The sequence below is a fragment of the Ahaetulla prasina genome, chromosome 3 (genome assembly GCF_028640845.1).
Source record: "Ahaetulla prasina isolate Xishuangbanna chromosome 3, ASM2864084v1, whole genome shotgun sequence".
Lineage (NCBI taxonomy): Eukaryota > Metazoa > Chordata > Lepidosauria > Squamata > Colubridae > Ahaetulla > Ahaetulla prasina.
The window spans coordinates 84,467,924-84,491,633 of NC_080541.1; the positions used below are offsets into that span (position 1 = coordinate 84,467,924).

Here is a 23,710-nt window from a genome sequence, read left to right on the forward strand (position 1 = left end):
GAGTTCTACACCCTTTATTGGTAGGGAGGAAAAGAAAATCCATGAGGTAGAAAATATAATGTCCCTGGTGAATGAGCAAACAGAAAGGGCAATAGTAGACTTAAATTACCACAGAAATGTTAGGACACTATCTGGACAGAGGTGGTTACTGTAATCATTAAATGATTTCCCCAGATGGCACACATATCCAATTAGAACAGGGATGTGATCGGACAGGGCTCCAGCTTTGCCTGTTGAAATTCCTCCCCCACGCCCCCACGCCAACAATTGGAACACCTTCTTAAATTTGCTCACAAACCCTTGGTTGGTTGGTTGGTTGGTTGGTTGGTTGGTTACTTACTCACAGTTGAAAGCAGTGGTGAAATTCAATTTTTTTTACTACTGGTTCTGTGGCCGTGGCTTGGTGGGCATGGCAGGAGAAGGATACTGCAAAATCTCCATTCCCTCCCCTCTTCAAGGGAAGGATACTGCAAAATCCCCACTCCCTCCCCACTTCAGGGGAAGGATACTGCAAAATCCCCACTCCCTCCCCACTTCAGGGGAAGGATACAGCAAAATTTCCATTTCCACCCCACTCTGGGGCCAGCCAAAGGTAGTATTTGCCGGTTCTCCGAATTACTCAAAATTTCCGCTACCAGTTCTCCTGAACTACTCAAAATTTTCACTACCGGTTCTCCAGAACCTGTCAGAACCTGCTGGATTTCACCCCTGGTTGGAAGCCCAGAACTATCTCAAGTGACTTGCCAAATATGCATTAATTCAGAAGGACAGGAGGAAGAACATTTCAAGCGTCAGATAACACAAATACATAAAAATAACTGCAGCTAGCAATCTATAGTTTATTCAAGGATATATTCTTGTCTCCGGTAAAGTTTCTAATCTTACCAGATCATGTCTGGAAATCTGCTGCTGTGTGTATCCAATAATTGATTTAAGTGTCTGTAAATCTGTGATTTACTGTTAAGCCCAGATGTGAAACCTGACACTAGGTAAGGAAGAAATGTTCCCGATACATGAGGTCGTTAGATTTGCCAGAATGACAAAAGAATTGGGCATGTGGGCAAGAAAATGATACTCATTAGCAATAATGTTTGACTTAAATTGGGCATAGTGTTTCTTTATTCTTGAAAGTGGTTATTATTTGAACTGCCTGCCAATATTTTGACTTTCTTTGGAGACCACACCATCCATTTGAGTTAGCGAAACACTTGAAGCAGCATGGATCTAAATTCCAACGCTTCCTTTGGAATTTAAATCATTATTCTGAAGTTGTGGACACTCAGCATTTCTGAATATAATCACACACACAAAGCACATGCTCAAAAGTTGGGATATTAATTTATTCTGAGCATGGGCTCCTCAGAAGCAGTTCCTATCTCCATTTTTAATCACTGCAAAACAATTCAACAGAAGTCCAATTATGTCATACAATGTGCAGATGGTATTCAGGCAATCTTATAAGTAAATCAGAATCTAAAGCTATAGAATATAATTCAGAGAAGGCCAGGAAGAAACCATAAATGCATTCCAAAAATGCTTTCAGAAGGGATGGAAAGCTCTGAAAAGTCCCCTTGAGTAGAATAAATCTCTTTTCAAATATTTTAGATACAAATTAAAAATAATAACAATTACAACCATTATACATGTATCTTTAATTTCTGGTAGCTAAAGTCTTTAGGAAGTAAGCATTCACATTTAATAAAGTAATTGGTGAGGCTGAGATTGTTGGCCCAATGTTGTTTTGGACAACGGGATGAGGTATATTCGCTTATATGGAAAGATGAGGCTCAGTAACCATAAAAGAATTCAAAATAAAGTACGCCCAGCCTGTGAATCCAATTGAAGCTTGTAAAACAACACTGTGACCATTCACTTAAAACAGCAGTAATTGGTGAGATAAGATAATCATCCTTGATTAGCTCAACTAATTAACACTAGAAGTAGGACAGGAAGTTGTTAACGCAAGCAATGTAAATCTTCCAGGACAATATCTTTGAAACTTCCACAACAGATTTAGGTATGCAATAACATATTGGTCAGCCTGTCCATTTCACAACCCCTTGAAAATTAAACATGACCACCCTCAAAATCAACATTATCTGGCCACTCTAATCCAGGTTAACATCTGAAAAGATGCTTCCTCCACCCAGTGTTCTTCCTGACATTGCTCAAGAATGAGTTTCTTCTCAGGAGGATTGTAGCCTGCGACACTTTTCTTTACTCTTATTTTTAATAATTCCATTTGTTCTAATGTACCATACAAATGAAAATAAAGCAGCCTACATTCACAGCTACTTATTAACAAAGCCCATTCAAATAGTGAAACTTACAGGAAAATGTGCATATAGCTGGACGATTTCATAATACATTCTAATACTCATCAGAGAAGTGAGTATCTCTGTCTTAAATTGGTCTTACTTCTAGTTAATTGTATAAAACCATGCTGTCAAGACTTTGTCTGGTTCTGAAAGCCAAGCGGAGTGGAGCGGATATCAAGGAATCCAAGTTTTAGGTTTGTGTTGGTAGTTGTGAAGAAACGTCTTGGGAGAAGGTTGTGACACACTATTCTCAGTTCGTTGCCAAGAAAACTGCATGGATTATGTGTCCACTTAGTAGCCAAGAATCAGCATTGACTTGTGTGTGGTCTTTCCCAGCTAACAGGCTGGAGCCTAGAGCAAAGAGGCACAAAACAAGAAGAAAGCAATTAATAACCCAAGCATTCGTGTATTTTCTTGGAAATATATGCAATTGAGTTATACATGCATAGGACTGGAGCCAAAATACATCTAAAAATATACATTTCATGCACATCTTTTCTCGTTAGCACTGCAGGACTATGTATTAATCTGGTTGCTGGTTTTTTCTCCCACTGACCCTACTTCTATGCCTTTAAAAATTACTAAATAAAGTTGGGAAGGGGTAGGGTAGAATGCTGAGAATAGCCTTAGCTATTCTGTTTGTTTTATCAGATACAATGTCAATTTATTGGCAGTCATCATTTGTTAAAAAAAAAAATACCAGCAAAAGAGACTCAAAAATGTTTGGCAGCAATTGCTCCCCAGATTAGAGAGAAGACAAACCCTGAAACATCCAAGAGCTATGGAAGATAAAACTGTTTCCTTCTTCTCCATCCATAATTTTAAAAATTGATCAAATTCTCACCACCCCTGTTCTGTTTTCCAACTACAAAGCTCCCAATTATAGCCTTCTCTGTGCCCCAAATTCTCTAAAGCAGGGGTGTCAAACTCTGTTTCACTGAGGGCCACATCAGGGTGGTGTTTGACCTCGGGAGGGGCAGGGGTATATGGTGTGGTGTGGCCAGGGCGGGCGTGGTCAGCATGATGTCACTTGTGTCGGGGTGACATGGTAGCCAGCGCTCTGCCAACAAAAATAGATTCCTGAGTTCCGTTTTCAGCTGCGACAGCCTCCTGCAACCCTCTGCCAGTGAAAACGGAGCCGGGGGGGCTCATGAGCTCCATTTTCACTAGCAGAGCCCCTGCAGGCAGGTCCTTCGTTATTTCCAGGGTGGCCCTGTGGGCCAGATCTAAGCACCCTGCAGGCCGGATCTGGCTTCTGGGCCTTGAGTTTGACACCCCTGCCCTAAAGCAATCAATATCGATTCAATTGAAATTATGTATTCATCCCATACGAATCATACATGGAAATTGTGAAATGCAGATGGCTCTTCAAATTACAAGGGTCTTTTTTGGTCACTGATCGTATTTATATGATCCTGGCATCAACGTAATGTCTTAATGTTGAATCTTGATGACATTGGGGACACATCCACAGCCTTTTTGGGATAAACACCAGTGGTGAAATCTGACCCGGTTTACTACCGGTTTGGTGGCTGCGCATGCACAGTGCACACCACGCACCAAATATGAGGTGTGCGTATGCACGCGCAGTGCACCCCAAAAGGAGGCATGGGAAGGAAGGTAAGTAGAACAGCATGGGGAGAGGGTGTGATCAGCTATTGCGCGCGATCATCGGAGCCATTTTTTAAACTTTTTTTAAAGCATTTTTTTATTATCTATTGGGGCAAATAAGTACTAAAAATATGCTTTAAAAAAGTAAAAAAAAACCGGCTCCGAAGATCGCGCGTCACTCAGCTGATCATCGGTTCAGCGAACCAGTAGCCTTTTTTACTACCGGTTCAGACGAACCAGACCGAACCGGTAGCATTTCACCCCTGGTAAACCCCCAGCTTCTTTCAGCTTCCTCATGTACTTCCCAATTTAACCTACAGAAGAGATGGAAATCCAGCAAGAGAGGGGAAAAAGAGCTTTCTGATTCTCAGCCTCATTCTCAGGGAGCTTTAAAATTAGTTCAGAATTTCTTTGGGGTGATTTGTTTCAGCTTGTTGTATCGTTGCATGGAGCTCTTTTGTTGAGGGTTTTTTTTTCCTCTTATAGATCTCGTCATCGCTCTGTTTCCTGATGTTTTCCCTTGGGGTTGAGAGGAGGCCAGACAGGTTAAACACTGTTGGAGCGATGATTGTTTGGTGGAAGGCAGGACGTTCACACACTCTAAAATAACCTTGTAACTAAGGGAAGTGCAAAGATTTCTTCAAAACTATGGACATTTCCCTGAACGTTTCTTTTTCTTTAAGGTTTTTTGTTTTTAAATCCTCTTAGACTGAGGACAGAAGAGTTGGGAAAAATGCAGAAATACTCCACACATCACTCCTTATGTACTGGGTAAGTTGCTAAGACTGGGTAAGTCTTAGCAACTTACCCAGGCAGGCAAGATCAAGATCACATGGGTCATATATTCAAATTTCTAGTTTCTATCATATCGCAAGATCTCAAATGGACAGCTAATATTAAAAACATCATTAAAAAAGGACAACAAAGAATGTTCTTTCTGCGCCAACTCAGTAAGCTCAAACTGCCCAAGGAGCTGCTGATCCAATTCTACAGAGGAATTATTGAGTCTGTCATTTGCACCTCTATAACTGTCTGGTTCGGTTCTGCAACCCAACAAGAAAAACACAGACTTCAGAGGATAATTAGAACTGCAGAAAAAACAATTGCGACCAACCTGCCTTCCATTGAGGACCTGTATACTGCACGAGTCAAAAAGAGGGCCGTGAAAATATTTACAGACCCCTCGCATCCTGGACATAAACTGTTTCAACTCCTACCCTCAAAACGACGCTATAGAGCACTGCACACCAGAACAACTAGACACAAGAACAGTTTTTTCCTGAAGGCCATCACTCTGCTAAACAAATAATTCCCTCAACACTGTCAGACTATTTACTGAATCTGCACTACTATTAATCGTTTCATAGTTCCCATCACCAATCTCTTTCCACTTATGACTGTATGACTATAACTTGTTGCTGGCAATCCTTATGATTTATATTGATATATTGACCATCAATTGTGTTGTAAATGTTGTACCTTGATGAACGTATCTTTTCTTTTATGTACACTGAGAGCATATGCACCAAGACAAATTCCTTGTGTGTCCAATCACACTTGGCCAATAAAATTCTATTCTATTCTATTCTATATTAAAAAGGTAAAGGTTCCCCTCATTCCTAACTCTAGGGGGCGGTGTTCATCTCTGTTTCAAAGCCGAAGAGCCAGTGTTGTCCAAAGACATCTCGGCCAGCATGACTAAACACCAAAAGTGCACTGAACACTGTTACCTTCCCACCAAAGGTAGTCCCTATTTTTCTACATGCATTTTTTACATGCTTTTGAACTGCTAGGTTGGCAGAAGCTGGGACAAGTAATGAGAACTCACCTCATTACACGGCACTAGGGATTTGAACCACTGAACTGCCGACCTTTTGATCAACAAGCTCAGCGTCTTAGCCACTGAGCCGCTGCATCCTTTATATATTATCCCTTATATCAGGGGTTAAATGCTCCCGGTTCGAACCGGATCTCCCGATCTGGTAGCGATGGTGGCGGATGGTTCGTAGAACTGGTAGCAAAAATCCCTGACCCCCCACCCCCACCCATGCTCACCCAATGCCCAGTCACCTGCTTCCCCACTTGCCACTTCTTTTAAAAAATGCTTTTAAAAGGTTAAAAAAAGACTCTGACAATCCCAGCTGAGCTGCCTGATCATCAGAGTCTTTTTTTTACTTTTAAAAGCATTTTTTTACAACCTATTTAGCCGAATAAGTGATTGCATATTGCTCCTAGAAGCATGAAGCAGTAAACACCAGCCTGAAGATGACGAATGAAATTTCATTGAAACGTCGCCAAGACACTTCCAATTTTACACGGGAGAAAACCTGAACAACCAAAGACCTGCATATATATATATATATATACACACACACACACACATATACATATACATATATATATGGGATAATATATATCCCTTATATATTATGGGTCATATATTATCCAGACCCAAACAAGGCAGCAACGATTGGAGAACCATCTTAATCTATAGTGGTAAAAATCAGACATATCACTGATAAAGTCTGCTACAGCCTTTTCATAAAACATCAGAACATTACCAGATTCCTCCTGATTTTGTATAGACCGACAATTTGAATCTGAACATATGGGAATGTAAGAGTGTTTAATATTACCAAGTTGCAAACATCAAGGGACTTCCTTTCCATTTCATTTAAAATTCAATCTTTCTTTGTCTGATGGTCATTAACATAACAATACAAATAAATGTATAGCCAACTCAATCGCCAAGTAATTATCAACTCATAGTTTTGGGTGTTTCGTCCTGCAGTTTGGCTCGTGTTCCTTTTTGGTACACCAAAAACGTTTTTTCCCAGCAATGGTTTTGCATGTTTTTAGGACGTGAGCAATAGGATTTCACTCACTTTTTCTCCCATACCCTCCAAATTAGCAATCCCTCATGGCTGTTCTCTGCTTGCTGGGTGGAAAGAGGTCTGCAAAGAATCTTATTTTTATGACTGATTTATATGTATAAAAAGGGACGTGGTGGCTCAGGGGCTAGGACGTTGAGCTTGTTGATCGAAAGTTCAGCAGCTCAGAGGTTTGAATCCCTAGTGCTGCCGTGTAACGGGGTGAGTTCCCGTTACTTGTCCCAGCTTCTGCCAACCTAACAGTTTCGAAAGCACGTAAAAATGCAAGTAGAAAAAATAGGGACCACCTTTAGTGGGAAGGTGACAGCGTTCTGTGCGCCTTTGGCGTTGAGTCATGCCGGCCACATGACCACGGAGACGTCTTTGGACAGCTCTGGCTCTTCGGCTTTGAAACAAAGATGAGCACCGCCCCCTAGAATCGGCAATGACTAGCACGTATGTGCGAGGGGAAGCTTTACCTTTTACCTTATATGTATAAGGGTAACTAGATGTAGATACCCTTATCCCTACTACCATCAACATCACCACAGGGAACAGAACAGATAGATAGAGTAGAACAAGATTACACAAGTTGGGATCCTCTAAATCAGAGGAGTCAAACTGGATTTCATTGAGGGCCGCATCAGGGTTGTGTTTGACTTTGGGGGGCCGGGATGGCCAGGGCCAGGTGGGTGTGGCCAGCTCAACCTTACTCATGTCAGGGGGAGGCCTGTGGAGGCCTGAGTGCTCTGCCAGCGAAAACGGAGCTTGGGAGGGCCATGCACGGCTCTCCTGACCTCCGTTTTTGCTGGCAGAGGATTGCAGGAAGCCATTGCAGCTGAATCCTGAGATCCCTTTTCACTGGCAGAAGCACCATGGGTTGGCCCTTCACTGTTCCCAGGGCAGCCCCGCGGGCCAGATCTAAATACCATGCAGGCCGGATCTGGCCTGCGGGCCTTGAGTTTGACACCCCTGCTCTGAATCTTTTGTATATTAACCCCATTAGCCCTGATAAGAAAAACCTGTGGAATCTTTATAACAAGTTGAACATCTGGAGGATTTCACCTGCTTCTTCTTCAGTCCTATATCTCTCAATCTATTAGTGGACAGGAGGTGGGATCAGCAGCCTTTCAATCTCTTGACTAGTTCTCATTTTAGAATCCATACAATAATTCCCATAGGCCGCCACCTACGGACCAAGGAACCCCAATGCAAAGAAAAGAGGGGATACAATTCCTTATTAATAGTATCAAATAAAATATAGTAGTTAAGAAGAGGGGAGAACAAAAGTTTTGGAAATGTTATACCACAAATTCACATAAAAAGCTTTTAAACCAAATAGGAAGTATATACGTATATAATGTTACAACAAAATCAAAACTTTCAATGACCGATGATGGTAAATTAAAACAAGAAGAAGAGAGAAAGTCCCTAAGCTTCCTATAAATACAGACTTGGATCACAAAAACTAAGGTTAAACATGTCTGGTAGCTTGTTTATCATTCCCATACTTCATAATGATTGATGAGAATGCTTAAAAAATGATTTAACAAAATTCAAAAATAGCACGCAGAGGGCTTTTTTGGGGGTCTATGACATCATAAAACTAAAGTTACACTGACCAATTTTAATAAATTGAACAGGGGGGGTCAGAACCAGCCCTAATAGAAGTCAGAGTGAGCCACCCACTTCAAGCAGCACATTGGAAGTGTGACCAAATGGCAACGAAGAGTCATTTCCTTAATTAGTTGCTAATATAGTTTGCTTGTAACAATGGGGGGAAATCTTCAGATTTTCAATCTCATGGGGCAAGTAAATATAGCTAATTATATGCTGTGAACTCGGTGATGGATGGAGAGATAAAATGTGTTCAATGATGCCACAAGGACAAGATTCTCATATGCAGATCAAAAAGGCAACACTCTTGAAGGCTCCCAGATTAAGCACTATGTGCATGTACTTGTTTTTATTTTAATAAAATGCATATTGGGGCCTAGACTACGTACATACAGATGTTAGCTCTTTGGTTCTTGTTTGTTACCATAACCGAGAAGAAAACAGATTACAGAAGTAAACTCATAGTATGGAGCAGTGATGGAATTCATTTTTTTTACTACTGGTTCTGTGGGCGTGGCTTGGTGGGTGTTCTGTGGCTTAGTGGGCGTGGCAGGGGAAGGATACTGCAAAATCTCCATTCCCACTCCATTGCAGGGGAAGGATACTGCAAAATCCCTATTCCCTCCTCACTCCTGGGGGAAGGATATTGCAAAATCTCCATTCCCACTCCACTCTGGGGCCAGCCAGAGATGGTATTTGCCAGTTCTCTGAACTACTCAAAATTTCCGCTACCGGTTCTCCAGAACCTGTCAAAACTTGCTGAATATGGTATGGAGGAGATGCCTTGTCCAGTTCCCCTACTGCTATTTTGTTAGCACTGAATCTAGGATAGCAAAATATCTTGGGCAAACCCTGATCTTTGACTTGATGTGCTTGGGAAGAGAACATTAAGTGTTAGAGCAAAGTAGAGTTGACTTTAGGACGATCACCGGTGATCCTTGCTACAGTATCTGTGGGGGCCCTGCTCCAGTGTAAAACCACAGGTAATGAAATTATAAACAAGATTTGTGTTTGTTTATTTATTGGATATCGATAACCACCAATGTCAACATGTGACTTTGGAATGTTGCATCTATAGAAATTGCACAATTTGGTTCTTTTCTTCCACAATACTTGACTTCTCATTGCAATCTTCTACACAATATGCCCTCCTCTGTTTCTCCTTCCTTTGACTTGGTCATGGGAGATCTCAGTGAAGCAATCCAACCACTAGGCTCCGTGTGGATTCCTTGCAAGCAGTTGCCCTTCTTCTTTGGAATGGCCTGTTCCACAAGAGTCACTCCCAACTGCACCTCATGGTCCACAGCTTATACTTGTCTGCTGCATGAAGCTGATTTACAGATGTGTGTGGGGGGGTCTCAATTGTTTCAGTGGAGGCTAACTTTGCTACCTGCAGATTGTTCACAACAGTCAGAGGCCTGTTGTGAGCACTCGCATGCTGTGAAATCCAAATGCGATGGCAGGTCATACAAAGAAGCCTTGAAACTGGGCTGAGCCAGCAAGATAGGTATGTCATAACCAAACAAGGAAAGGAGGTAAAAATACAGGAACATATTGCACAGGTGACCTAACCTTTTACTTCAAAAACATACTGTGTTTTTGATCTGCTTTGCACATGCATAAAATAAAATAAAAAGCTGAAGTATATCGAAAGGTTGAAACTCCTCTTATCACTGGCAGATGCAGAAAATCACAAATAATGAGAATGCCAATCATAAGGGCCATTGGTACTGTATAAAAAGTGCAAATAAACAACCAACTTGTCCTCCCAGGTCCTCCTACTCTGCTCCATTAAACATTTTATTGAAGCTGCTCTTTGCATCTGCAACTGTTTTGGGTTCCAATGGATTTCCTTATTTCGCTAAATAAAATAAATTTAAGGGTTTATGTTTTACTGTAGATTTACTTTTTTTAAAAAATGTAAGGAACCCATTTCCCCACAGATGTACCTCAGCAGCTCCCAGCAGGCCTAGAGGTGAAGAATCCTTAATTCAGATGCTGCTGAATTGTCCTTCAAACTTGGCAGCTTTAAGATTTGTGGACTTCAACTCCCAGAATTCATAGTTGGCTGGAGAATTCTGGGAGTTGAAGTCCACAAGTCTTAAAGCTGTCAAGTTTGAAGACCTCTGTTCTAGGAGGACACAGAATAATTGTGTTACTTATTAAGAACATGTTTGTTAGACATTAGGTACACTTTTTTAAAAAAAAATCCACATGATTTTAAATCCAGATAAGGGACATGTATGCCTTTTGATTCAATCCTCTTTGGAGAACTAAGAGCCAGAGGATTCTCATGTTATTTAGTATTTGATTTTTTTAAAAACATCAAGAAGCTCCTTCACTCTTTTAGGAAACTGGTTCATTGTCAAATCTTGAAAGATTTTCCTCAAACAATTCATTTTTCTTCTTCTTCTGACGTTAGCAGTTGGTATGCATTAGGGAGAGGGTTAGATATGCTTCTTGATAAGAGGTTTCTTCTCATCTCTCTGAAGCCCTGCTTAGATAGGGTGAAGGAAGATGGCTGGCTGCAGCCTTTTTGGAGAATATCCACAAAGTAATTTCTGCTTGTTAATAAACTGGCAAATGAGGCAATCTGAAATGAGTGAGCAAGAGGAAATGAGAAGCCACATAACCCAAGAGCCAAGACTATTGCAAACAAAGAGAAGTGATGTAGGAGGAAGCACGGAGAAGTTTGCAGACAAACTCATTAAGTTTTTAATATCGATGGTAGACTTTGTCTAGAAGCAAAACACCTACAGAGCCATTAACATTTGCCCCAATACAATTAGTGTTCATCATTTTTCTTACGCTCTTAGGTCATCTTCAACATGTCTCCTTTTATTAAAGTAATAAGTGGTTTCTGGACCAACATCATAGTTACTATTAGTTTGCATCATAGCCATCTAAGATTACATCCTGCACAGAAAGACATCTGACATACAGTGTGTCTCTGCTCTTGCAACCTCAATTGGAGCTTCTCTATTTAACATTTATATTAGCAAACCCCACAAAAGGTGCAGAACTCTTAAACTATGTTCATTGAGATTTGCAGATAAAAGCTTCAGAATTAGATATTCCCTTTCTGAAAGATGAGTAGATAATGTGAAATGGTATCCTCCCAACTCTGAAGGCAAGAAGATCCAAATACATTCATTTGTGCAGGGGGAGGTTTGGTTTTATTCTAAAGACAATTCGCCTTTGTATCATAAGTTTTTCATTTAAAAAAAAACACAATATAATGTCAATTTTTTTTAAAAAAAGACTACGACCTTTTGAGACCCAGCTAGGAAATTTATAGTTCAAAGCAAAAAATTCCACTGAGTAGTTTCAAGTTATCGATCATGTCAAATGTGGTTCTTTAGATTTGGGCTACTGGATTTATGCATGAATTTATCCATACTTGTAATTAGCACTTGTAGGATTGGAAGGAGGGGGAAGGTAAGTAAAATGTGGAAGCAACCTTTCACTAAATCACCTGCAGCATAAATTCAGGATCAAAATACAGAGTGATATAGATGGGATAGAAGGGCAAATGATTAATGGTGGGAAAATGGCCTGCAGCTCAGCATTAATTTCTTGGCTGATATTTAGGGTTGTTGTTTTTTTACTGTGTAGTTAGAAAAAGTTGGCAGTTCAAGACCCAAGTATTGTGTGACAAGGTGAGCTCCAGGGGTGGGTTCTACTTACCTTTACTACTGGTTCGCAACAGGAGCACATGTGTGCGCTTGCTTCGCTCACATGTGCACACACATGTGCTTTTGTGCATGCGCAGATCACCCGTGATGACATCGTGGCAGGTGGCAGAGCCTCCCGCCGGTTTTACTACCAGTTCTATAGAACCGGACTGAACCAGGGGCAACCCACCACTGGTGAGCTCCCGTTACTTGCCCCAGCTCCTAAACATCTAGCAGTTCGAAAGCATGCAAATAGATAAATAGGTACCACTTTGGTGGGAAGATAACAGCGTTCCATGTGTCTCGGCATATAGTCATGCTGGCCACATGACCACGGAAGTATCTTTGGACAACAATGGCTCCCTCTAAGAAACGGAGATGAGCATTGCCCCTAGAGTCTGACATGATTGGACAGGGGAAATCTTTACCTTTATCTAGTTAGATTTATATTCCACTTTTTGTTTAGGAATATGAAGTTCCATAAATAGCACTACCTCTTCCCATTTTTTCCCACAGCAACAACCTTCTGAAGTAGGCTGAGTTGAGAGAGACTATCTTGCCAAATCACCCAGTCACTGCAGGAAGTGGGACTTTAGCTGATACCTTTGTGGGACCTCTCTAATAATGTTGACCACTACTATCATTTTGCCTCTTTGACGTAGGATTTCCAGGATCTAGGGAGACTGATGACGCTTGTTATAGCCTTCTTTTCATCTTAAACAAAGCAGATATCAAAACTCATTTTGTTATTTTTACATTTAATATTTATTACTCATGTCTGATAAACAAAGATACCTCTGTGAAAAAAATGTATATGCAAAAAGCTACCAAGTTTCAATTTGTTCCTTGTGGCTTGTTTCCATGTTATAACTTCCTTGAATGGCCAATGGAAATTCACCAAGAATTTGTCCACTCCTTTATCTGACAATTTTCTAATACTAAAACTTCCCAGGTTTGTTTTGCCTTCTATGGCATAGGAGGAAAAGGCCTTTCTGTAAGCTATTTCTCAAAAACCCATTTGCCTATGTGATCTATGTCATTGTGGAATGACTGGGTTTTGGGGAAAAAAATCTATTAGCAGTTGCAGGATGCTCTTCATTCCTCTTTTCTTTATGTAATTCAAATAGTAGCTATCAAAGAGTTGGGGTTGAAAACTTTTCCTAATATATTAACAATCATTGCCTGTAAAAGTATTCACTGATACACATTCTCGTTATCCATCCAAGAGTAGACTAAACACATTCTCCAAGTCTTGATTATCAGCATCATGTTTCAATTTATACAGCTACATGCTTCTCTGGGCCAAGATAGTCACTACTCAACAGTATTTACAAGACTTTGCTAAATATGCCTGATAAAAATAAAAAGGGAGTGAAAGGTAGTTGTGTCTGATGGACGATTCAACTTCCATGAGAGTCAGTAAGGAGTCTTTTACAAGAGGTTTACTACAGTTAACCCCAACAGGTTAACTCTAATCTGTTCTTTTAACCCAGCATGGGTAACTTTAAGATTTGTGGCAACTGTGAATGCTCAATTGGGGGGGGACGACAAGTGACAACATAGGCATCATCTTCTCATCATGCAAATTACATAAGTACATGGGGTAGCTGTCTTGACATAAATACATGATTCCATGATCTGCATGATTATGTAGGAATGCACAAATATTAATATAATCGTGACTTGCAATGGATCTTGTTTTTAGCTCCTATATCTCCGATGATTTTAGGCAACCTAGCTTTGCTGATGGAAGTTGAAGGCCAAGAACATCAATGAGACTCCAAGACAGTGGTGGAATTCAAAAATTTTTACTACCGGTTCTGTGGGAGTGGTGTGGTGGGTGTGGTGTGGTGTGGGCGTGGCTTGATGGGTGTGGCAGGGGAAGGATACTGCAAAATCCCCATTCCCACCCCACTCTTGGGCCAGCCAGAGGTGGTATTTGCCAGTTCTCCGAACTACACAAAATTTCTGCTACCAGTTCTCCAGAACCTGCTGAATAGCACCCCTGTTCCAAGATCCATCTGGCACAGAACATTGGACCCATGTTTAGGCTATGGACTGTCTGTGGCATTTGCATAATACGCTTCGTGGCCTCACTCCCACTGGAATAAGTCTCATACAATTATGATATAAAATTCAGTTAATTAAATATAATTACTCTCCATATGTTGGACAGAACTTTCTCCGTCTGTCACATTAAAATTAAAATTAGCAACAACTGATGGAGGGACTACAAAAAATTACGGAATCCCATGAGGTTGCATAGTACTGTCTACTCTGCAACATCCATTCACAATTTAGATGGAGAGCAACAAGAATTTTTCCTAGAGGTCAAATGTAATTCCCCTAAGAAATAGGCTCTCTCCATATGGATGTCCTTCCTTCCTTAAATCTGGTCTGGAAGTAAGAACCATCAACATCCAGAGGACTTACTTTTGAGTAATCTGTACATAAACCCACATAGTTTGAAAATGCAAGGTAAACCCGGTTGTTGTGCAACTTTCCAATGTAGATCTTCTCGCAGAATTGGCTTCAAAGTAGTAGGTAGCTGGATTTAATCAGTGTTAGACTGGATCAGGTTTATAACTAGATTGAGCAGATGAGTAAAATAATAGAATAGAATAGAATAGAATAGAATAGAATAGAATAGAATAGAATAGAATAGAATAGAATAGAATAGAATAGAATAGAATAGAATAGAATAGAATTTATTGGCCAAGTGTGATTGGACACACAAGGAATTTGTTTTGGTGCATATGCTCTCAGTGTACATAAAAGAAAAAGAAAAAAAATACCTTCATCAAGGTACAACATTTACAACACAAATGATGGTCATAGAGACTGAATATGGATATTTAGAATCAATGTTGAAATAGCAAAGAGAATCCAACTGATATTCTTAAGCTCAGGACCAAATCTGGGGCAAAATTATTTCAAAATTGGTTTTGATGACACTTTGTCAAGATACTGTCCTATTTTTAAAAAATGAAATGAAAATTATGAATATGATCAAGGGAAAAAAATCCAGACTTTATTATTCCAATGGAAATATTATCCCTGTTTTCAGTATCGGTTCTGCAAATCTACAATCCTCACTCAGGTTACTTATTCTAAAAATGGTACTTAAAATAATGGATATATTCCAGAACAAATTCTTGGAGACATATGGTTTCCAAGCTACGTTTTTGAAATGTTTTATCTTAAAATGTGCATAACGGAGAAAGACTTTGTGTAAAGCAGGGATGATGATGCAGCTATTTTTTAATATCATGATTCCCACAAGTCCTAACCAGAATGGTCAATGGTGAAGGAATATGAGAGGGTCCAGTGGGATTTAACTGGAAATGTAGAGTAGTCATACAATGCTAGAGTTTTGTAAAGTGTCTGCAAACACTTTAAAGCAGGGGTCTCCAACCTTGGCAACTTTAAGCCTGGCGGACTTCAACTCCCAGAAATCCTCAGTTGAGGGAGTTGAAGTCCGTCAGGCTTAAAGTTGCCAAGGTTGGAGACCCCTGCTTTAAACTATAGATAGAAAATCTATGATCTACAACTTTTCAGCAGATATTTCTTTTCTTTTTTCACTAAAAGTGGGGAAAGGGCTTTTTTTTTTAAAAAAAAGTATTGTTTTTAATTCAGAGGAATAATATGAGGTCACCAGCTAATGCAAGTCATGAAATCTTCAAATGCAAAAGAGCTCCAGTAGCTGTATTATGAGATGATATTGTATATGCAACATGGTTTCTTGAATCAGATGGTGCTATTCTTGCCTCTATGCAGCTGGAAGTCCACCAAAACCCAAGTCCCCTTCCTTCTACCACTCTGCAGAAACAAAGACCCAAATAAACACATTGCAACCCCAAAGGGTAAAATACAAAACGTGCAAAAACAGAGACAACGCCTGGCAGCGAATGGAAGCCAGAGAAGAGATGGGCCCAGCTTGCTTGCTTCATTTAAAAAGTGCCTTATCTGGCAATCTGTCTAATTAGAACAGCTCAGTCAAAGTGCCCACGATCCTTAATAGCAATTGCTGCAGCAGGATGAAGATTGCAATCTGCTTAATTGAGATACCTTCAGGTGATTTAGTGGCTCTTAATAGCACTTTTGGTTATGTGCTTGGTTCTTTCCTGCTGTTGTTATTGAAATGCCTCCTGAATTGTGCCATAGGGTGAAGTTACTTCAGTTACCCCGCAACAGCCCTCTGCTGTATTTCTCTTACAGATCCTACCCTGCTGCCTTCAACAACAGCAGTGCATCCCCTTTGGATTTTTCTACCCCCAAATTTTTATATCATCTGCAAATTTCAGCCTTTCGCTATTCACCTGTATAACATCAAATTATGTATAAGCAAGTTTAAAAACTCTGATTCCAACCATGAAGGACCCGGTTTGATACCACTCTCTAAAACTGTAATTTTATTCCCTTTTTCAGTTTTCTGTTTTGTAACCAGTTTTCTGTTCTTTTATCTTAGTGCTGTCCTCTTATTCCAATTACCCTCAGGTTTATTTTATACAGTATACAGGCTGTTTATGTTAATTACGAACATTGCTGTATGATTTATCAATGGCTGTATATTTGGAAGATGAATTAGAACTTGTTTGCACCATTACTATTTACTAAAGCACCTAAAAAACATTTCAGCCAGTAGCTTCATAAAAGGATTTTTGAAAGTCCACAGAAAAAAATAGTTAATATCAAATAATGTACATATTTACTGACTCTCTCAAAAAAAAACCTTAGAAGTTAGGAAGACAAAACTTACTGGAGCAAATGCTGTATTGGTTATTTCTCAGTAAATTCTTCTAGAAGTTTGGTTATTTTCTTTTTTAATTATAGTAATATATTTATACTATAATATTACACAATTTACCTAGAACAAATGTTAAGCTAATTAGCCTATATCTTCATTATATCCTCCTTCAATTCCTTTTTTAAAAAACTGGAACTACTTTGGCTATTTTCCAGTCCTCAGGAGCTGCTGTTGATCTTAAAGAGAAGTTGTATATTTTTATTAAAAGATAAGCAATTTCACATTTGAGTTTTTAAGGAACCCCCTCCCCAAATGGATGGTGGATGGACCCAGGATTTATTTGTTTTAAAATGTCACGGAAGCTTATAACTTGTCTCTTGTAACAGTTCAACTGATTCCCCTCCAAAACAGGGAAGTGCACCTGTCCTATATCCCAGCAGTGAAAGAATTCCTACAGTTTCTCTGCCATTTCTTTATCTTCCTCTTTGATTGTGCCATCAAATTAGTATCAGCCAGGGGTGAAATCTACTTACCTTCCTTACAGGTTTGGAAGTGCACGCACCATGTGCACGCACACTCCCTTCGCATGCGCAAAACGTTTCTGTGTATTCACAGAAGATACAAAACACATTACTTCCTGGTTAAAACCAGGAAGTAACTACAGCTGGGTGCCCTGATGGGCGGAGCCTCGCACCGCGATTGCTACCAGTTCTCCGAACCACCAGCCAAGATTGCTAAAGGATCAGGCGATCTGGTCCAAACCGGGAGCATTTCACCCCTGGTATCAACTCTTAGCAACTACATAGATTTTCCCTGTGACAATCTCTCCCTAAATCTGGTCCTTCATCTTTTTCAATGGTAAACCTTCATCACTCCAATAACTGAGTTCATCCACTTTGTTGTCTTCTCTTTTCTTCCACCTATCCCAGCATTAGAGCTTTTATCCAGAGAGGTGGAACTTTGCATAATGTTTTCAAAGCAAGGTTATTTGAGCCTGGCCCTTTGTGCCTCCAGAGAGAATTCTTGAGTTGATTCAATGTTCTGTATGTTTTCTTGGCTATGGACAATATTCTCAAGGGTATCATCTTCTAGCACATCTTCAACACCTATCATTTAATGGTCCAATGGCCTACCTGGTCAGCTTCTTAATCCAAATATATTTAAATAAGGTGATATTGTTTTTCTTAATTTTCTTTGCAATTTGATTGTTAATAAATACCCTTCAAGGGCGAAGTTTCATGAACCTCATACTACTTACTTTGCAGTACATCATCTTCAGTTCATTCCATTATGATGATTCATATGTTTCTCATTTAATACTTTCTCACTGTAGAAGGGTAGTTGCCTGTTTTGATTCTCTGTGCCAAAAATGAATTTAAAAAATTATTATTGCTGTATGAGGATTTTAGGAAGAAATTGTTTAACAGAAATGTAATTTTTAGTAGATGAGAGGAACCCATTTTTCATAGACAGACCATCAATCACATGATAATCTACCAGCAATGTGAAGTTTTATTGATAGGGATAAATTGACTCCTTCAAACTCTTATTGCCATTCTTAGCCATCTATCTTATAAGAGACGCTAATTTAAGCAGGCAGATGGAGGCAAAAGTGGTTTTCAAATATTCCTTTAAAAAAAAATAGGTGAATGAGCATGCTTCTCTACCAAATATACTTTGAAAACATTAAGTTAAAATCAACGGTGGCCAAACTCTGATCCCAGAGCCTAATAAGCTCATGAAAGTGTGGAGTCAAAAACAGGTTTTAGAAAAGGTTTCCTTGAGTCAAGAATTTTTACTACTGGTGATTCCAAGAATACATGCAACATACATTATTTTTAAAAAATTCCCTTAGCGAAACAAAAAGGGAGGGAAGAATGCTGATCATATATGTATATACTGCAGTGCTGCATGTACGGTAGTCCTTGCCTCTTCAAAAATATTTAGTGGTCTGAGCCACCCAAAGGTTGCCTCTTCCTGATATACATGGTAGCCTGGACAACCGCTTCCCCAGGTGTAGTGATCAATTACTATTTTTACAATTATGGTTTTCTTTCTTTTCAAAGGACTCTTTACATAATCAGCTTTTAAAAGAGTAAACAGTGGGCCTAAAAAGCCATGAATTGCAAATAATACCTTTGGTGACCCAAAAACTACAGATAAGAAAAGATCACTAACCACCCTAGTAATTTTCACCAATTAGATCTATTCTGAATGGTCTGGTTTCTTAGCTTAAGCTGTCCCTGCAATTGCAACAGACTATACCTTGGACTCCCAAGAGTTTCGAAATAATCCTTTGCCATTCTGTCCAAGCTGGTGCCACAGGAAGTAAGTTCAACTGTATTCAGTGGGACTAACTCCCAAAGTAAATGAGTTAGAGATTGCATCTTTGGTTTTACATATTTAGAAGGTATGTCTTTACTTTTTTCTTTGCACAGCTGAGCTTTGGTCTGTCTGTCCCCATCCTGCCTCACAGTCATCTTTTCTTGGGAGATTAGCTGGACATGAATGAGGAGATGACCTCAGTGTCTCTTCTGTGGGTGTTGGCTTGGCATGCCTTGAGGTTGAGATAGAAGAGGCAATTTGTAACTTATCAAAATTGCTTGCACAATTTTCATTAAGGTGAAATGCCTGGCAATTGCAATCACATTCGGACTGCTACCATGCTCCTCCCAAATCTTTCAAATGAATGAGGGCAGAAAGTAGTGTAGAGAGCAAAGTATTCTTCATTGCTACATCTTCCTGTTGGGGCATGAAGGATTGAAAAAGCCTCACCTGAACTTCTGATGTTCCAAAAGAATGCATTGTATATGAAGATTCAGCAAAGGCAGTGGACTAGTGGTAATCCTTATCTGTGGAGATTTATCCACCAGCCACTGGGGTTGAATGCTGTCTACTTATGACCACAATTGGGCCCAAAATTCATGTTGCTGAATGAGACATTTGCTAAGTGAGTTTTGCTCCGTTTTATGACCTCTCTTGCTATAATTTTTAAATCAATCATTGGAGTTGTTAGTCAAATCTGGCTTCCTCGTTGAATTTGCTTGTCAGAAGGTGGCAAAAGGGGAATTACATGACCCCAGGTGGGACGCTGCAGCTATCATTAATATGAACCAGTTGCCAAGCATCTGAATTTTGACCATGTGACCATGGGGATGCCGCAATGGTCATAAGTGTGAAAAACAGTCTTAAGTCAGTGCCATTGTAATTTTTAATGGTCACTAAATGAACTGTTATAAGTCAAGGACTACCTATATGTTTTTACCACGGGGGGGGGGGGAAATCAATCGGGATGAACTGAACAGAAAAATCACAGAAATCGATGGATAGTGAAGTTATTCACCTACTTATGTCTGAAATCAGATGTAGTAGCCTCATAGTACCAGTTTATAGGAATAAAAGCAGAGGGATGCTAATGAGCATCTGCAGGAGGACAATGGTGCCATTTGCACATTTGCATCATTGGTGCGCTGACATGATTTCTACCACAGTTGCTGCCATATCCTGTTTTGGAGACCCTCTGCTCTAATCCCAATGAGTCTTCTGATTGTAACCTATCAGCTGAACTCACTGATCACATTAAGCCACAATTGTTGGGTTTAGACTAGCGCTAAGTGATTAGTCCCTGCTTGAGGATGACCATGTTCACATAACATACTGAGTTGCAACCAGCCACCACCCACCCTCATGACTTAGCACAATTTGTAAAGTTAAAGACAAGACTTTTGCGTACTTCAGATCTACAATATTATTCAACTGCCTTTGTGCAGTTGCATCTTTCTGGTAGATGGGCTTTATGCTGGACCAGCAATGGGCTTCTGAATAGTTATAAATTCCTAGCGTATAAAGGGTCTCAATTTCTTGCTCCAATTATAGAAATGTCTCATTTTCAAGTTTCATTTGGTCAATCTGAACATGACTTCTCTAGCCTGGGCCTTCAGATACAGGCATCCAGTGGACATCGGATGACATAATGGGCATCCACTGTACAATGACAGCTTAATGTATGGGATATGACATCACTGATGCCACCAACTGTACTAGCATACAGATCGATGTGCCCCAGCAGACTCATTGAATCTCAAAAGTGTGCAAGGCACCTCATCATCATCATCTACTGAACAGAAAACAAACCCCTAGCCCTGTTCCTTACCTTCACTATTCATCTTTCTGATATTTTGGGGGCATTTGGACAGAAAGGGATTTGGTTTTGCAAGTCTTGTTGGCTGCTTTCCTCTAAACCTGGAGTCCCCAACATTTTGGACCTCAGGGACCACCAAGTTCACAATTTTAAATCCCACGGACCACTAATATGAATCCAGTGTGCCGCTTGCTAAAGCGTCTGGTCTCCCAGTGATGGGATGGGGTCCTTCAGGTATTCTCCCTCCTCTCTCTTTCTCTCTCTCTCCCCTCTCTCTTTCTCTCACTCCCACTCTTTCTCTCTCATTCTCTCATTCTCTCTCTCTCCCCCCTCCCACTCATTTTCTCTCATTGTCTCTCTGATTCCCTCTCTGTCTCTTTCTCTCTCTCTTTCATTCTGTCTCCTTCTCTCTCTTTCTTTCTCTCTCTCTCTCTCATTCTCTTTCTGTCTCTAAACAGCACCCAACCGGGGGCTCAAAAAATGACATGATTGCAACCTGCTCCATCAGGGGGCGCTCTGAACCCTGTAAATCAGAAAAAGTTGTCCGATCAAGGCACAAAGACAAGCAGGACCGCCGGCCACACGCCCCCATTTACCGGGGTTACCTTAAACTAGCGTTTTATCAACGCAGCTTTCTCGAACCGTAAACGGGACGCGCAATGTAAATAGTGGGAATAGATTCGCCTTCTTTGTGGCTTATATGCCGAGAAAGCTTGCTCTCCCAGCCGACAAATTGGGGATCAGGATGCAGAAAGAAGGAATTGTTTTCCTTCCACTCTCCCGCTGCAGCTCGGCCAGCTTCCTTTCTGCTCTGCAAGATATGCGCGGCGTACGAATGCGGGATCCCTCCGGTAACTTGACGAACGTTAGTACCTCTTGCATTCTCTAGGGGGGACTTGCAGCGCCATCAGCCGGTTCCTACATCCATGCGCAAGGAAAGAAAAAGAACCAGATTAGTCTGGAGATTGTGTTTATTAGGGCAGTCACGGAAGCGAGGGAGCCAGTTTCTGTCTCACACCCAGCCCTGCGCGAGGGACTGAATTGCCCCGTCGCCGTCCCACTCGCCCTCAGCCCTTGCAGTGGGGTTTTTCCCCCCACCGCTGCCAACGCTTTTCGTCCATTTTGCATAATCTTACGGAGGTTCGGTGTTGCTTTTCAGTTCTTAACATATGGAAAATTGGATTTGCACGGGCGAGCTTTCCGGGAAAGGCATGGGGGTGGGGGCAGGAGATAGCGCGTAATGCCTGCTAAGAGGAGCCCCGTGGGTCCGTTATTTACCCCCTAGGAAACACAATGGAACTCAGTGGATTTACTCCTGATAAGTCACTAAGTCAGGGTAGATTGTATTCCTCTATTAAAGTCAGTTAAGTTTCTCGCCAGCGCTCCAACAAGCAAAACAGGTTATCATAGAAAGCTAAGAACCACAAATTATGAACATCCCTTACCCAATGCCTTCCAGAAGTGTAGGGCAATAGCTCCCATCAGGAGGCTAGTTTAGGATGATGAAAGTTGTAGTTCTGTCATATCAGGCTGGCATTAGGTTGGAGAAAGCTAACGAAATCTCAAACGGGTTTACTCCAACGCGTCTTCTCCCTCCCTTCCTGGCCTTCGAAAAGCCGAGACAGACAGGAAGGAAGCTGGAACCAAGGGGAAAAAAAGGAAACACGAACCAGAGGCCCTGAAGAGAGATAAAGCTTTCTGGTGCAAACTGGTTTTCTTTTGATTCCCCTTAACATTTGGCAAGGGAGGGAGAGAAATCAGGACCGGGAGGGAGGGTTGTTAATGGATTTTGTTCTTCGAATTAAATGCGCTGGTTTTTAAAACGCGCAGGATCTAAAAAAACGACTTTCCCTTGGGAACACCTGCTCAAATACTTCTGGTACTTCCAATACTCCAGATCTGCAGTGTTCGGGTTGGAAACTAGCCAGACGGATCCCCGGTAGGATCTCCTCTGGAAAGCGATTGTGCCCCGCCAGTGCCCTTTAATCCTCTGAGTCAGGATTCTGAGTTTTAGATCCTCGCAGCCCATGGCTTAAAGGACGGCGCCCCGCTCCACCAGCGAGAGTACAATCCTATCCCCCTCACCACTCCTCCGTTCGTCCCTTCTCTTTACGTATCGCTTATCCCTCTTGAGCCCAGAGGAAAAGATTTGTCCTAAAGGTTAAAGGAACAGAAAGGACCGGAGCTGGGACTGCGCAGTATGAGGAAACACCGCAAAAATGGATCTTCTAACGTAGCACTTACGCTTTCTCAGAAGTAAATTCTGCTGAAATTAGTGGGAGGAAAAGGTCTCTTCGCAGCGGATCTTCGTAAAGTCGCTCCAAATAAACAGAAAAACACTGATTTTGGAGAAAGGAAGGTTTTTCCTACAGGTCGTTGAATATTCATTCCGGGTAGTTTTGTAAGCCAAGCCCCCTCTCCAAATTCCTTCGGTTTAGTAGTCCCACGTCTTCAAAATAAACAAATGAACAAACAAAAACTTATAGACAAGGAAATATGGAATGGCTGGTAGTAGAACGTTCAGCAGCTATCCGCTCCTCCTCCTTCCTCCAAACTGATCTGGGAATATGTTTGGGAGGGGGTCTGACTGGCAAAAGTAAAATCTTAGGTCTCGATTAATTTGCTTCCCTTCCTTAATTCCTGCAATCACCACCATTTCAATCTGCTTCACTTGGTCAATTTTATTTATGGCTTCAACGTGGTTGAATCGGTAGCCAGATCTGCCCCGTTCA

At 40.9% G+C, this 23,710-nt stretch overlaps 1 long non-coding RNA gene across 3 annotated transcripts; it reads right to left on the bottom strand.

The window, feature by feature from the left end:
- Positions 1-1,360: 1,360 nt before the first annotated feature.
- Positions 1,361-22,656, bottom strand: LOC131196074 (uncharacterized). 3 transcript variants are annotated; one of them, XR_009154621.1, is made up of 5 exons: positions 22,424-22,656; positions 21,852-21,896; positions 19,103-19,394; positions 18,096-18,195; positions 1,361-2,669 (listed from the first exon to the last, which is right to left on the bottom strand). It is a non-coding gene; the product is annotated as an uncharacterized LOC131196074 (long non-coding RNA). The 3 variants fall into 3 exon arrangements; XR_009154619.1 differs by lacking the exon at positions 1,361-2,669 and adding an exon at positions 12,900-15,909; XR_009154620.1 differs by lacking the exon at positions 1,361-2,669 and adding an exon at positions 12,900-15,909 and having other exon boundaries at positions 21,584-21,896.
- Positions 22,657-23,710: the final 1,054 nt, after the last annotated feature.